Source organism: Acartia tonsa, chromosome 5 (genome assembly GCF_053477335.1).
Source record: "Acartia tonsa isolate MP-2025a chromosome 5, ASM5347733v1, whole genome shotgun sequence".
Lineage (NCBI taxonomy): Eukaryota > Metazoa > Arthropoda > Copepoda > Calanoida > Acartiidae > Acartia > Acartia tonsa.
Genome location: NC_137264.1, coordinates 44894839 through 44905764, shown reverse-complemented (window position 1 = coordinate 44905764; position 10926 = coordinate 44894839). Strand labels below are relative to the sequence as shown.

Here is a 10926-nt window from a genome sequence, read left to right as displayed (position 1 = left end):
CCATTTTAAGCGGTATATGAAGGCCTACAAATAATCTGGAATAGCCAAGATCCAATAATGCAGCCTTTAAAATTCATAGATTTTTGGCAATAATCGTTACCAGCAATATTTTACCGTGAATTGCAGTAGATCCGAATCTTCACAAAGAAACCAGACATCTATCTTGAATAAAAGCTGTGAAAACCATATTTCCTTATATTATCGTTATTTTAAGAGCTTAAAAATTGTTTTTATTTCTTTACTATGAAAGGTGTCAACCTTGTTTTTTTTGCGCAGATAGGATAATGAAATAATAAAATTAATTGTATCAATTAAACTCTCCATTCAATTACTAAACTTGCAATTGAGGTCCAAAATTTTTAATGCCTTGAATTCAAATCAAATATAAACTTCTCAAATGTAAAAAAATTATTAGATGGATAAAAAAGTGGGTAATTTTTAATTAAAACAAGTATGACAATATACAAAAGTATCGAAGCACAAAAAGATGGATAAACAGATAAAGTAAGATATAAAGCAGATGTTCTATTGTCATAAAAAAAGGATATGGGGTAAATTCTTTTTTTTTTAAATACTGAACATTAATAATTCTTTTTCAGCTTGACCGACTGATCAAATACATTATGTACTGGATGATTGTCGGTGCAGAGGAATCATCAGTAAAATTTTTTATCGATTCTTTGATTTTTTTTTGTAGATCGGCTCCTTTTTATTATTATGTCAATAATCTTAGAAATATTTTTCCAGTATTGCTTCAAAACCGATTGATATCCGCAGGATTAGAACCGTTTCTCTGCCATACTGAAAAATCATGTATAGCATCGTATTACAGACAGTTCTCCGTGAATGTTAAGATACAACTAATAGAAAATAATAATTTCATTTTGATAACCGCGGAAAGCTGTCTGTAATACGATGCGATAAATAACTATTAAAAGATTTGGCTGGAGTTTGAATAATGTTGGCAGATTTTTAGATAAAATTATTATGATATGTTGCATTCTTATTATTTATTATATGTTAATTTTACACCTACAAATATTACTACACCTTTAGGTCAAGGAACATGAAAAAGTAATATTATATTGGGCAGTCCCCCCCCCCCCCCTCCTTATTTTAAATTATATCGAAATTGAGGGAAGTGGATAGTATTTTTGTGTTTTACTTTAGGTTTGGTTAGATTGGGACTAGGGCACTGCAAGTCCCCGCAGGTTTAGGTTAAGCAGAGAAAACCATGGAAATAGCGGGATAAGGCAATGGTCGATAAATTGATGTACCTCCACAATAAAGATACACAAAATAGTCCCTCCTCCTGTAGATTATAATTAGTGGTTGAAACGTTTGGACAAGACAATCAAATTGATTTTAATCAACCAATCAATATGCAATAAAATTCCCCAAAGTTGTTAAGCCAACGAATAAGAAAACATTATCATGAAACTTTGTGGACTAGTGTAATAAACAGCCTAATGTCCACTCCCCCCTGAGAGAAAACGCCTTGCTTGCATTTATGAAAGATACGAAAAACAACTATATCTGCAATTTGATTGGTGGCAGGGTTGACAACTGCATATATAATGCGTAAATCTTTTAACTTTTTCGGCTAATTCCAGCTGCAGCAGCTTATGCCTGGCAAAAGCCCGAGATAAGTTTTTGAAACAAGAATGCCGCGTTTTTTCGACATTTTTTGACCTGTCATCTTCGTTCAATCAATCATTATTAAGAAAAGGCCCTGTAGGATTTAAACAGAGTATACAACTATTTATTTAATTATTTCGCTTTTGTTGTACGTTCCTCATAGAAAAAAAAATAAATAAACTTAAATCCATTTTTGCTGTTTATTAATTAATGCATCTTTTTAGAGCTTTATTCGATATTAAACAAATGGCTAAAATAATAATTCTAAAATTTTAAATTACTAAGTTGTATACTCTGTTTAAATCCAACGAGGCATTTTCATAATAATGATTGATTGAACGAAGACGACAGGTCAAAAAAATGTCGAAAAAACGCGGCATTCTTGTTTCAAAAACACATCTCTGATGTAATAAGATTGTAAGATAATGAACAATGTATTATGTATTATTGTTTTCCAGGCAATACATTTTACCAGGGAGGAAGAGGATAGTGGACTGGAAATTACATTGGTATCCAAAGTTTTATACCCTCATTATCCTAATCATTGGCTAAAAACGTTGAATACTTTTATAGAATTTAATTGGTTGGTGATGAACTATTTTTAATAATTGTAGTCTCTATCATCTTCATCCAGGATGTACATCAATTTGTTGTCAATTGTCTTATCCCTCAAAGTCCCTGACGTTTTATTGAGTTTTAGGCACCACATTCCAACAAACAAGGACAAAATTTAATATAAAACTTCCCTTGAAAGTATGGTAAAGATATTTTCATATTTTAACAAAATAAATAATTGTAGGATTTTCTCTGGGATCTAAAGGGATAAGAAAATGGCCGATAATTTGATGTACATATCCAATACTGATACATAAAATTACTTCTTCTGTAGATTAATATTAGTGGTTCAAACGTTTCGACACTCAACAAAATGAACCAACAAATAAAAATTCAGCAAAAGTCCCCTAAGTTGTTATTTCAACGAATAAGAAATCGTTATCAATGAACTTTGGGGACTAGTGGAATAAACAGCCTAGTGTCCCCTCCCCCCCTGGTTTACCCTCCACCTCCTGTTGAGGCAAGGACACGAATGGTTCTAAAAAGTAGATTTAACGCAAATACAATTGAGTGTAAAAATGGACTAGGACTTTAAAGCTAAATTGTAGTAATAGAGGTACTTTAAGAATGCACAATGCGGCAAAGATAGGATTAAAGTATTGCTTCGTGGTTAACCCGCGATTTTGGCTCAACACGTTGCGCATTAGGGCGGGTTCATATCGGAATTAGACAAAGAGGGGGTGTGCAACAGATAAAACTAACTTAAATAAAATTTCTGAACGAATATTTTTTTAAAAAAATTGCGAATTAGAATGCGACCACTTAAAAATGTATTTCATTAATAAAAAATATGCAAAGACGACATTCAAGTCCTTTCCACTTATTATCTCAATTTCTATTAGTGCTAGAGGGCTAAATATTTTTGTGCATTTAATAATGAATTTCCGACTTTAAGTCTTTCAAAGTCATATTTCACTTCCTTACCCTTTATTTACCAACCTTTCACCAACGACCAGACACACAATTGTAGAGGTGGTAGTTTCGAATCTCGGGCCGACACCGCGTCATAATTAAAGACGTTATTAAATAGTTCCTACTGCTGCTAAGTCAGGTTTGCATCATTAATAGTAAGAGTAGGTGGAATACCTTGGCTCCTAAACAGGCAAAACGCATTACCATGCACAGTTAGGACTTCTTAGACAAAGGTCATGTAATCAAAGGGTTGGATGGATGTTACTTAACTTGATATCCTTGGGTGATAGAGTATCACATCCCACTACACTTGGATTATGCTCTGGATTCTCTAGATGATTACTTAAAAATTGAAGAAAAATCCCGCCCTTACAAGGTAAGGAAAATGGATTTTTGGTTCATCAACCACAGGCATATTCAAATCAATTAAAAGTTATTGTGGATTTCTTTCCATTTCTTGATAGACCAATTTTTTTAAAATATGCATTCTATAACTTTCAATGTTTTCTAAAAAAATCTAAAAACACTTATCTACAGAAAAAGTTTTCTAAGATGAGTCTTGGATCATTTTAGGTTTTAAAAAAGTTAAAAAATGACAAACTAGACCAAAAACCCAAATAAAACACTAAAATAGGCCTTTAAATAATTTAATCTAAAATTTAAATCTAAATTTTACTTATTTGCCCCCCAGTGCATTGTAAAGAGTTTCTGATTGAATGCGTGGGTTCAGTCCAACATGAAAACCAATCTTATCAAAACTAGTCACATTATCAACATCAATCATAAACTAGTAAAAGGGATAAGCCAATGGCCGATAAATTGATTCCCAATTGTAATATACGAAATTACCCTTTCTGTAGCTTACAGTTAGTGGTTAAAACGTTTTGACAATCAACTTAATGAACAAACCATGAAAAATTCTATAAAAGTCCAAGATAACTATTCAGAAATGCATTGTTTAAAAACTTGGTGACTAGAGTAATAAATAGTCCAATGTCGCTCCCTACCTGATTCTAACCACTTAGTTCATAAGAAGACAGGGAAAGAGAAGAGAAAGTAAAATTATAAGTTTGGGAGAGGGGGGTCTGTTCCCATAATTATGAGTTTACGTTATCATTAAACTTTATCCAGTTATCTATTGTTTAGCGATATAAAAACATTTCTTTTTGTGGAAATTATGAAACACTTTATAAATTTATAGGATAAACCAATTCCATTGAACACTTTTTAGAAATAAAAAGAGTCAGTTTTTTTTAAAGTTACAATAATCAAGTCATTTTTATTATGAAAAAAGTAAACTTAATGTATTCACTTTTGTAACAGATTTGTTTCATATTTTGATTTTAATTGTAATTTAAAACTTATTTTCTTGGAAAAATGTAGAAATTATTGAAAAAAAAGTAAAATTAAAATTAAAATTAAAAATTACCATTCAATGTTTATTCCATTATTCTTTGGGACACATAGGTAAAAAGAAACTAAAAAGTTATATATTTGATAACTACCATATTAATAATAAAAAATATGCACAAATGATTTGTGAAAATCTAACCAATTCCTGTATGGGATTTTTAACAAACAAACCATTGGTGCATAAGTATAAAGAAGGTTCTACAGCTTTCATAAACTCTAAAAGACCAAATGAAACAATTTATTTGGATTTGTTGGAGTTTCCAACAGTGGAGGAACATTTAAAGAAAAAGACAAAATTACCAAGTGCTATTTTAGTGATAAAATGTGTGTACAGCAATTAAATTTCATTATATATAATGAATGAGAAAAAAGACTACATATATTGTAAGAAATTGCCTAACAAACTACTTTTGTAATCACGACTTGCCATTATATTTAGTTAGTGATAATGCAAAATTATTTAAATTAAAAATGATAGAAAATTACCTATCAAAACTACGTATTAAAATAGTAAGAAGTACCGCATTAAAATCACTATGTGATATCAGTATCAGTATTTGTCTGCGACTACCTGCCTATTAATCTGTATGTTTTTGTCTGTGGCTACCTGCCTATTAACCCTTACAGATCGGGGGGGGGGGGGGGTCATATTGACCCCCCCTCTATTTTTTCAATGTCATTTTTTTTGTAGGTAAGATAGAGAGTTGTGACTTCATGACTTTTTAAGTTTAGTAATTATACGTCGGCAAGAGTTGATTTTATTAGGATATCTGGTCTGTGTCGGTCGTGGTGTCCGGTCAAAGTCGGTTGGGTAGCACCAAAATTAAAAAAAAATTCTAAATAAATCTTAATTTCCACATTATGACTTTGTATATAAGGTAGAAACCTAAAATTTTTTTTTGTGAATGAGAAAAGTGGTGTTATGACCGTTTGACTGCACCCTGACCGACTTTATGACCGATTTTTGTCCGGCTTTTACTACAGACATATATCATGAATATCGTGGCTTCTATTACACCTAGAGACCTATACATTTCTTTGGTAAATCCTTGAGCAATATTAACAGATAAAAATATTAATTGGCGCCGCCAACCGCCGTTTTACCGCCGTAACCGCCGAAAATGGCGGTTTCCGTTATTTGCCGTTTTTTGGCGATGATCAGAAAAAGTATTTTTTTTGTTATGAAAAATAAAAGTTATTCCTAAAATTTGGTCATCCTAGCTGCAAAATTGGCCGCTCTACAGCTGTTTTAAAATTTAGCGGCTGGCCGCTAAAAAGCGGCTAAGGAGCGGCCTGATCGCTATGACTAGAAAAGGTAATTTTCTCTAAAAATACACATGAACCACCAGAAAAAAATTTTACGTCTTTTTTATCTGTAACAGAAGCCGAGATAGAGGGGGGGGGGTCAATATGGCCCCCCCCCCCCGATCTATTAAGGTGGGAATAGGGGCCCGATCTGTAATGGTTAATCTGTATGTATTTGTCTGTGGCTACCTGCCTATTAATCTGTATGCATTTGTCTGTGGCTACCTCCCTATTAATCTTTATGTATTTGTCTGTGGCTACCTGCCTATTAATCTGTATGTTTTTGTCTGTGGCTACCTGCCTATTAATCTGTATGTATTTGTCTGTGGCTACCTGCCTATTAATCTGTATGTATTTGTCTGTGGCTACCTGCCTATTAATCTGTATGCATTTGTCTGTGGCTACCTCCCTATTAATCTTTATGTATTTGTCTGTGGCTACCTGCCTATTAATCAGTATGTATTTGTCTGTGGCTACCTGCCTATTAATCTGTATGTATTTGTCTGTGGCTACCTGCCTATTAATCTGTATGTATTTGTCTGTGGCTACCTGCCTATTAATCTTTATGTATTTGTCTGTGGCTACCTCCCTATTAATCTGTATGTATTTGTCTGTGGCTACCTGCCTATTAATCAGTATGTATTTGTCTGTGGCTACCTGCCTATTAATCTGTATGTATTTGTCTGTGGCTACCTGCCTATTAATCTGCATGTATTTGTCTGTGGCTACCTGCCTATTAATCTGTATGTATTTGTCTGTGGCTACTTGCCTATTAATCTGTATGCATTTGTCTGTGGCTACCTCCCTATTAATCTTTATGTATTTGTCTGTGGCTACCTGCCTATTAATCTGTATGTATTTGTCTGTGGCTACCTGCCTATTAATCTGTATGTATTTGTCTATGGCTACCTGCCTATTAATCTGTATGTATTTGTCTGTGGCTACCTGCCTATTAATCTGTATGTATTTGTCTGTGGCTACCTGCCTATTAATCTGTATGTATTTGTCTGTGGCTACCTGCCTATTAATCTGTATGTATTTGTCTGTGGCTACCTGCCTATTAATCTGTAAATTTTGTACTTAGCTACCTACCTATTAATCTAAATTATTTGTCTGTGGCTACCTGCCTATTAATCTGTATGTTTTTTCTGTGGCTACCTGCCTATTAATCTGTGTGTATTTGTCTGTGGCTACCTGCCTATTAATCTGTATGTTTTTTTTCTGTGGCTACCTGACTATTAATCTGTATGTATTTGTCTGTGGCTGCCTGCCTATTAATCTGTATGTTTTTTTCTGTGGCTACCTGACTATTAATCTGTATGTATTTGTCTGTGGCTGCCTGCCTATTAATCTGTATGTTTTTTTCTGTGGCTACCTGACTATTAATCTGTATGTATTTGTCTGTGGCTACCTGCCTATTAATCTGTATGTTTTTTTTCTGTGGCTACCTGACTATTAATCTGTATGTATTTGTCTGTGGCTGCCTGCCTATTAATCTGTATGTTTTTTCTGTGGCTACCTGCCTATTAATCTTTATTTATTTGTCTGTGGCTACCTGACTATTAATCTGTATGTATTTGTCTGTGGCTACCTGCCAAAGAAGATAAAGTATAGAATAGAATCCAGGTAGAAGATTCTGCCTGGCTAGCCTGAAGTAAAATTGGAACTTTTGAAAGACCAAAATGGCTACAAGGCTGTTAGTAAATAACATGATTTCAGTAATTATTCAGAATAAATATTCAAAATAAATTTCTTTTCCAATGATTTACTAAAAGCCATGTAGCCAAGAATCCAGCTTCCTCTTCCCTATTCACAATGGATTAAAAATGAATTTAATGTGCATATTAAGCCTGAAAAAAATAATTATGTCAGAAAATTTACAACAAAATATTGGTCTCAGTATATATTTATATTATAAAACTAGGTTGCGCTCTTATGTTTCTTATATTAGATGTTGATACAAATTAAACTTTTCTAGTTTTGTCCAACTAGTCATTGTGATTTGTACTTTATCATTATTGTCTTTACTGCGCAAGTCAAAGATTCCTTCAAATTTCCCAGAAATATTTAGGGTTTTCATTTCTATTCCTCCTTATTCTATGCTACCTGCCTATTAATCTGTATGTATTTGTCTGTGGCTACCTGCCTATTAATCTGTATGTATTTGTCTGTGACTACCTGCCTATTAATCTGTATGTATTTGTCTGTGGCTACCTGCCTATTAATCTGTATGTATTTGTCTGTGGCTACCTGCCTATTAATCTGTATGTATTTGTCTGTAGCTACCTGCCTATTAATCTGTATGTATTTGTCTGTGACTACCTGCCTATTAATCTGTATGTATTTGTCTATGACTACCTGCCTTTTAACTTGTATGTATTTGTCTGTGGCTACCTGCCTATTAATCTGTATGTATTTGTCTGTGGCTACCTGCCTATTAATCTGTATGTATTTGTCTGTGGCTACCTGCCTATTAATCTGTGTGTATTTGTCTGTGGCTACCTGCCTATTAATCTGTATGTATTTGTGTGTGGCTACCTGCCTATTAATCTGTATGTATTTGTCTGTGGCTACCTGCCTATTAATCTGTATGTATTTGTCTGTGGCTACCTGCCTATTAATCTGTATGTATTTGTCTGTGGCCCCATTCTGTGTGAACAATAGTGAATAATTTTCAGTGTTAAAAACCAGGGATCTAAAGGGATAAGACAATTGCCGATAAATTGATGTAAATCCCATATAATGATACACAAAATTACCACTTCTGTAGATTACAATTCGTGGTTGAAACGTTTGGACACTCAACTTAATGAACCTACCAATAAATATTCAATAAAAGTCTTCAAAGTCGTCAAACCAACGAATAAGAAAGGGATGGTATAAAACTTTGGGGACCAATGTAATAAATAGCCCAATGTCCCCATCTTCTCTGGTTGAAAACAATAGGAACACGCTACCGATAAAATCAAATATATGCCACTTTTTATAAACATTCTACGTTATAGCAAAAATATTTTTTAGCAATCTTAATGAAACAGCTCGTAGTGTCTCCAAAAAAAGTGGACAGATTTTGACGTCATATTAGTTCGGCCAAGCGTTAGAACATTTGTCCACTGTAAGCTGCTAAAAGTTTACAATATAAAAGTAGCACATCTAGTCTGCCTGTCTGTCATTTCAAGAAACTTTTATTTCAATATGTGGAAAAAATATAAGAAATAAATTTCTTAAGGTCTCATTTCTATGTACCAACATTTCTATAGAAATCCAGTTAAAAGGATTTAACACTACCTGAGTGTTAATCAGTGGTGTGCCCAGGGTTTTGCCAGAGGAGCTATTTAAAAACAAACATCAAAAGGGGTGTTAGATTATCGGCAGCTGGGTAGCCCCTTGTAGAGTAGGTGTATCCAATTTACTTAATTTTGTCCGGAGAATGAATAGACACGACACTGGTTTCAAATCAATGGAAATATTATATGTTGTCGCATTTTTATTGTTGACTTTATTAAACGAACACTTTGATGTAAGAGCTTTATAAGATACCTAGGAAAAAAACGCATTACACTAAAGGGTAGAAATGGATAGTCAAAAAATTAAAAAATAAAAATATTTTTGTGGTTATTTTATATCCTTTAGACTCCGTTTAAAGATATAGTAGCCATGTTTATGGTGGTACTTACTTGTCAATGTAAATATCAGATGACTAATAAGTTGATATTATAAACATTATTACCACTTTAGGTAATACCACTGTAGTCGCCAAAATCTATAACAATTATAATCATTACAATTCAAATAACTTCTTAGAGATTATTATTGAAACTAAAACAAGGATGACAACATCAATAAGTAGCGAAGCTCAAAAATTATGAATGGAAATTGGGAATAAATTTACTATAGAGCTGTGTCATACAATATATGTATTTGATGAAATAGGGAAATAACGAAAACTTCAAATTCAGGCAAATCGGCTATCTTGAATAGGAGCCGAGAAAATCACGTTTCCCCCGAACTAAGAAAGACGGACAGACATTGCAAATTATAGAGTAGCTTCGCTACTAAAAATATTTATATGAGAGAGAATAGCTAGATCTTGAAATCATTTTAGTGGTGAGCCAGATCGGGGTGAGCCGAGTTTCAGCCAATCACAACGCGGCATTTCATAAAATGCTGTACTCTCATTGGTGAAAATTTGGCTCACCACTAAAATGATTTAAAGATCCAGCTAAGGATTCTTAGAAATAGCAATTTACGGAGAAATTTTACTGGAAGATTCTATGAGTATACTAATGAGGGGAAGGCATTAATGAAGATTCAAAAGTAATTGGGAGGGGGGGGGGGGGGTAGAATGTAGTGGGTTTGTGCTTAACTGTATGTTAGGAAAAGCACTATTTTGGTGTTTGAGCTATCCTTTAGCCGGTTATCCAATTAATTTCTAAAGAACTTTCTAAAAAAAACTAAAAAATTACAAAATGATTTGAGTCAATATTTTTGGTTTAATTTTTGTTCTTAACTATCAAGAAAATCTGTCTTTCAAGTTCTAGTAGGAGGTGAGATATGAGAACCAGGGCTCGGCAGCCGCTAATCTTAATCTGTAACTTATTTAGTTTATTTCTAGACTTTCCAGGGATCTTAAGGGATAAGACAATGAATGACAAATTGATAGATGTATTAAATTAATTGATTAAAAAGTTTGGACACAACTAGTTTGTCTCAATTACAGATTTCCGAGGTCGTCCTAAAAAAAAGCAACTACGACTGCCGAGCCCTGGAGAAAACGTTGGAATGTGACGACCTTGTTTATGTAACCAATTTGAAAGGATACGCAATTTAGGAGTATTGAAGTTTTGTTTTCAATTTTTAGAAATATTAATCCTAATATATTTTGAGGCCAAAGAAGTATGAGAAGCCACCTTGTAAAGGAGAACCATATCGGCGAGATCATTCAGTACACACACTGAACCTGTTTTTATAAGGATAATATTACGCTAATTCTATCCTATTAACTGGAGTTTTGGTATAGCCATTTCTAGGACAATTAGACAT

General features: G+C 33.4%; 1 protein-coding gene across 26 annotated transcripts in view; it reads right to left on the bottom strand.

The window, feature by feature from the left end:
• lap (phosphatidylinositol-binding clathrin assembly protein lap) overlaps nucleotides 1–10926 on the bottom strand; it is a 329664-nt gene that overhangs the window by 226090 nt on the left and 92648 nt on the right. The window lies entirely within an intron of this gene.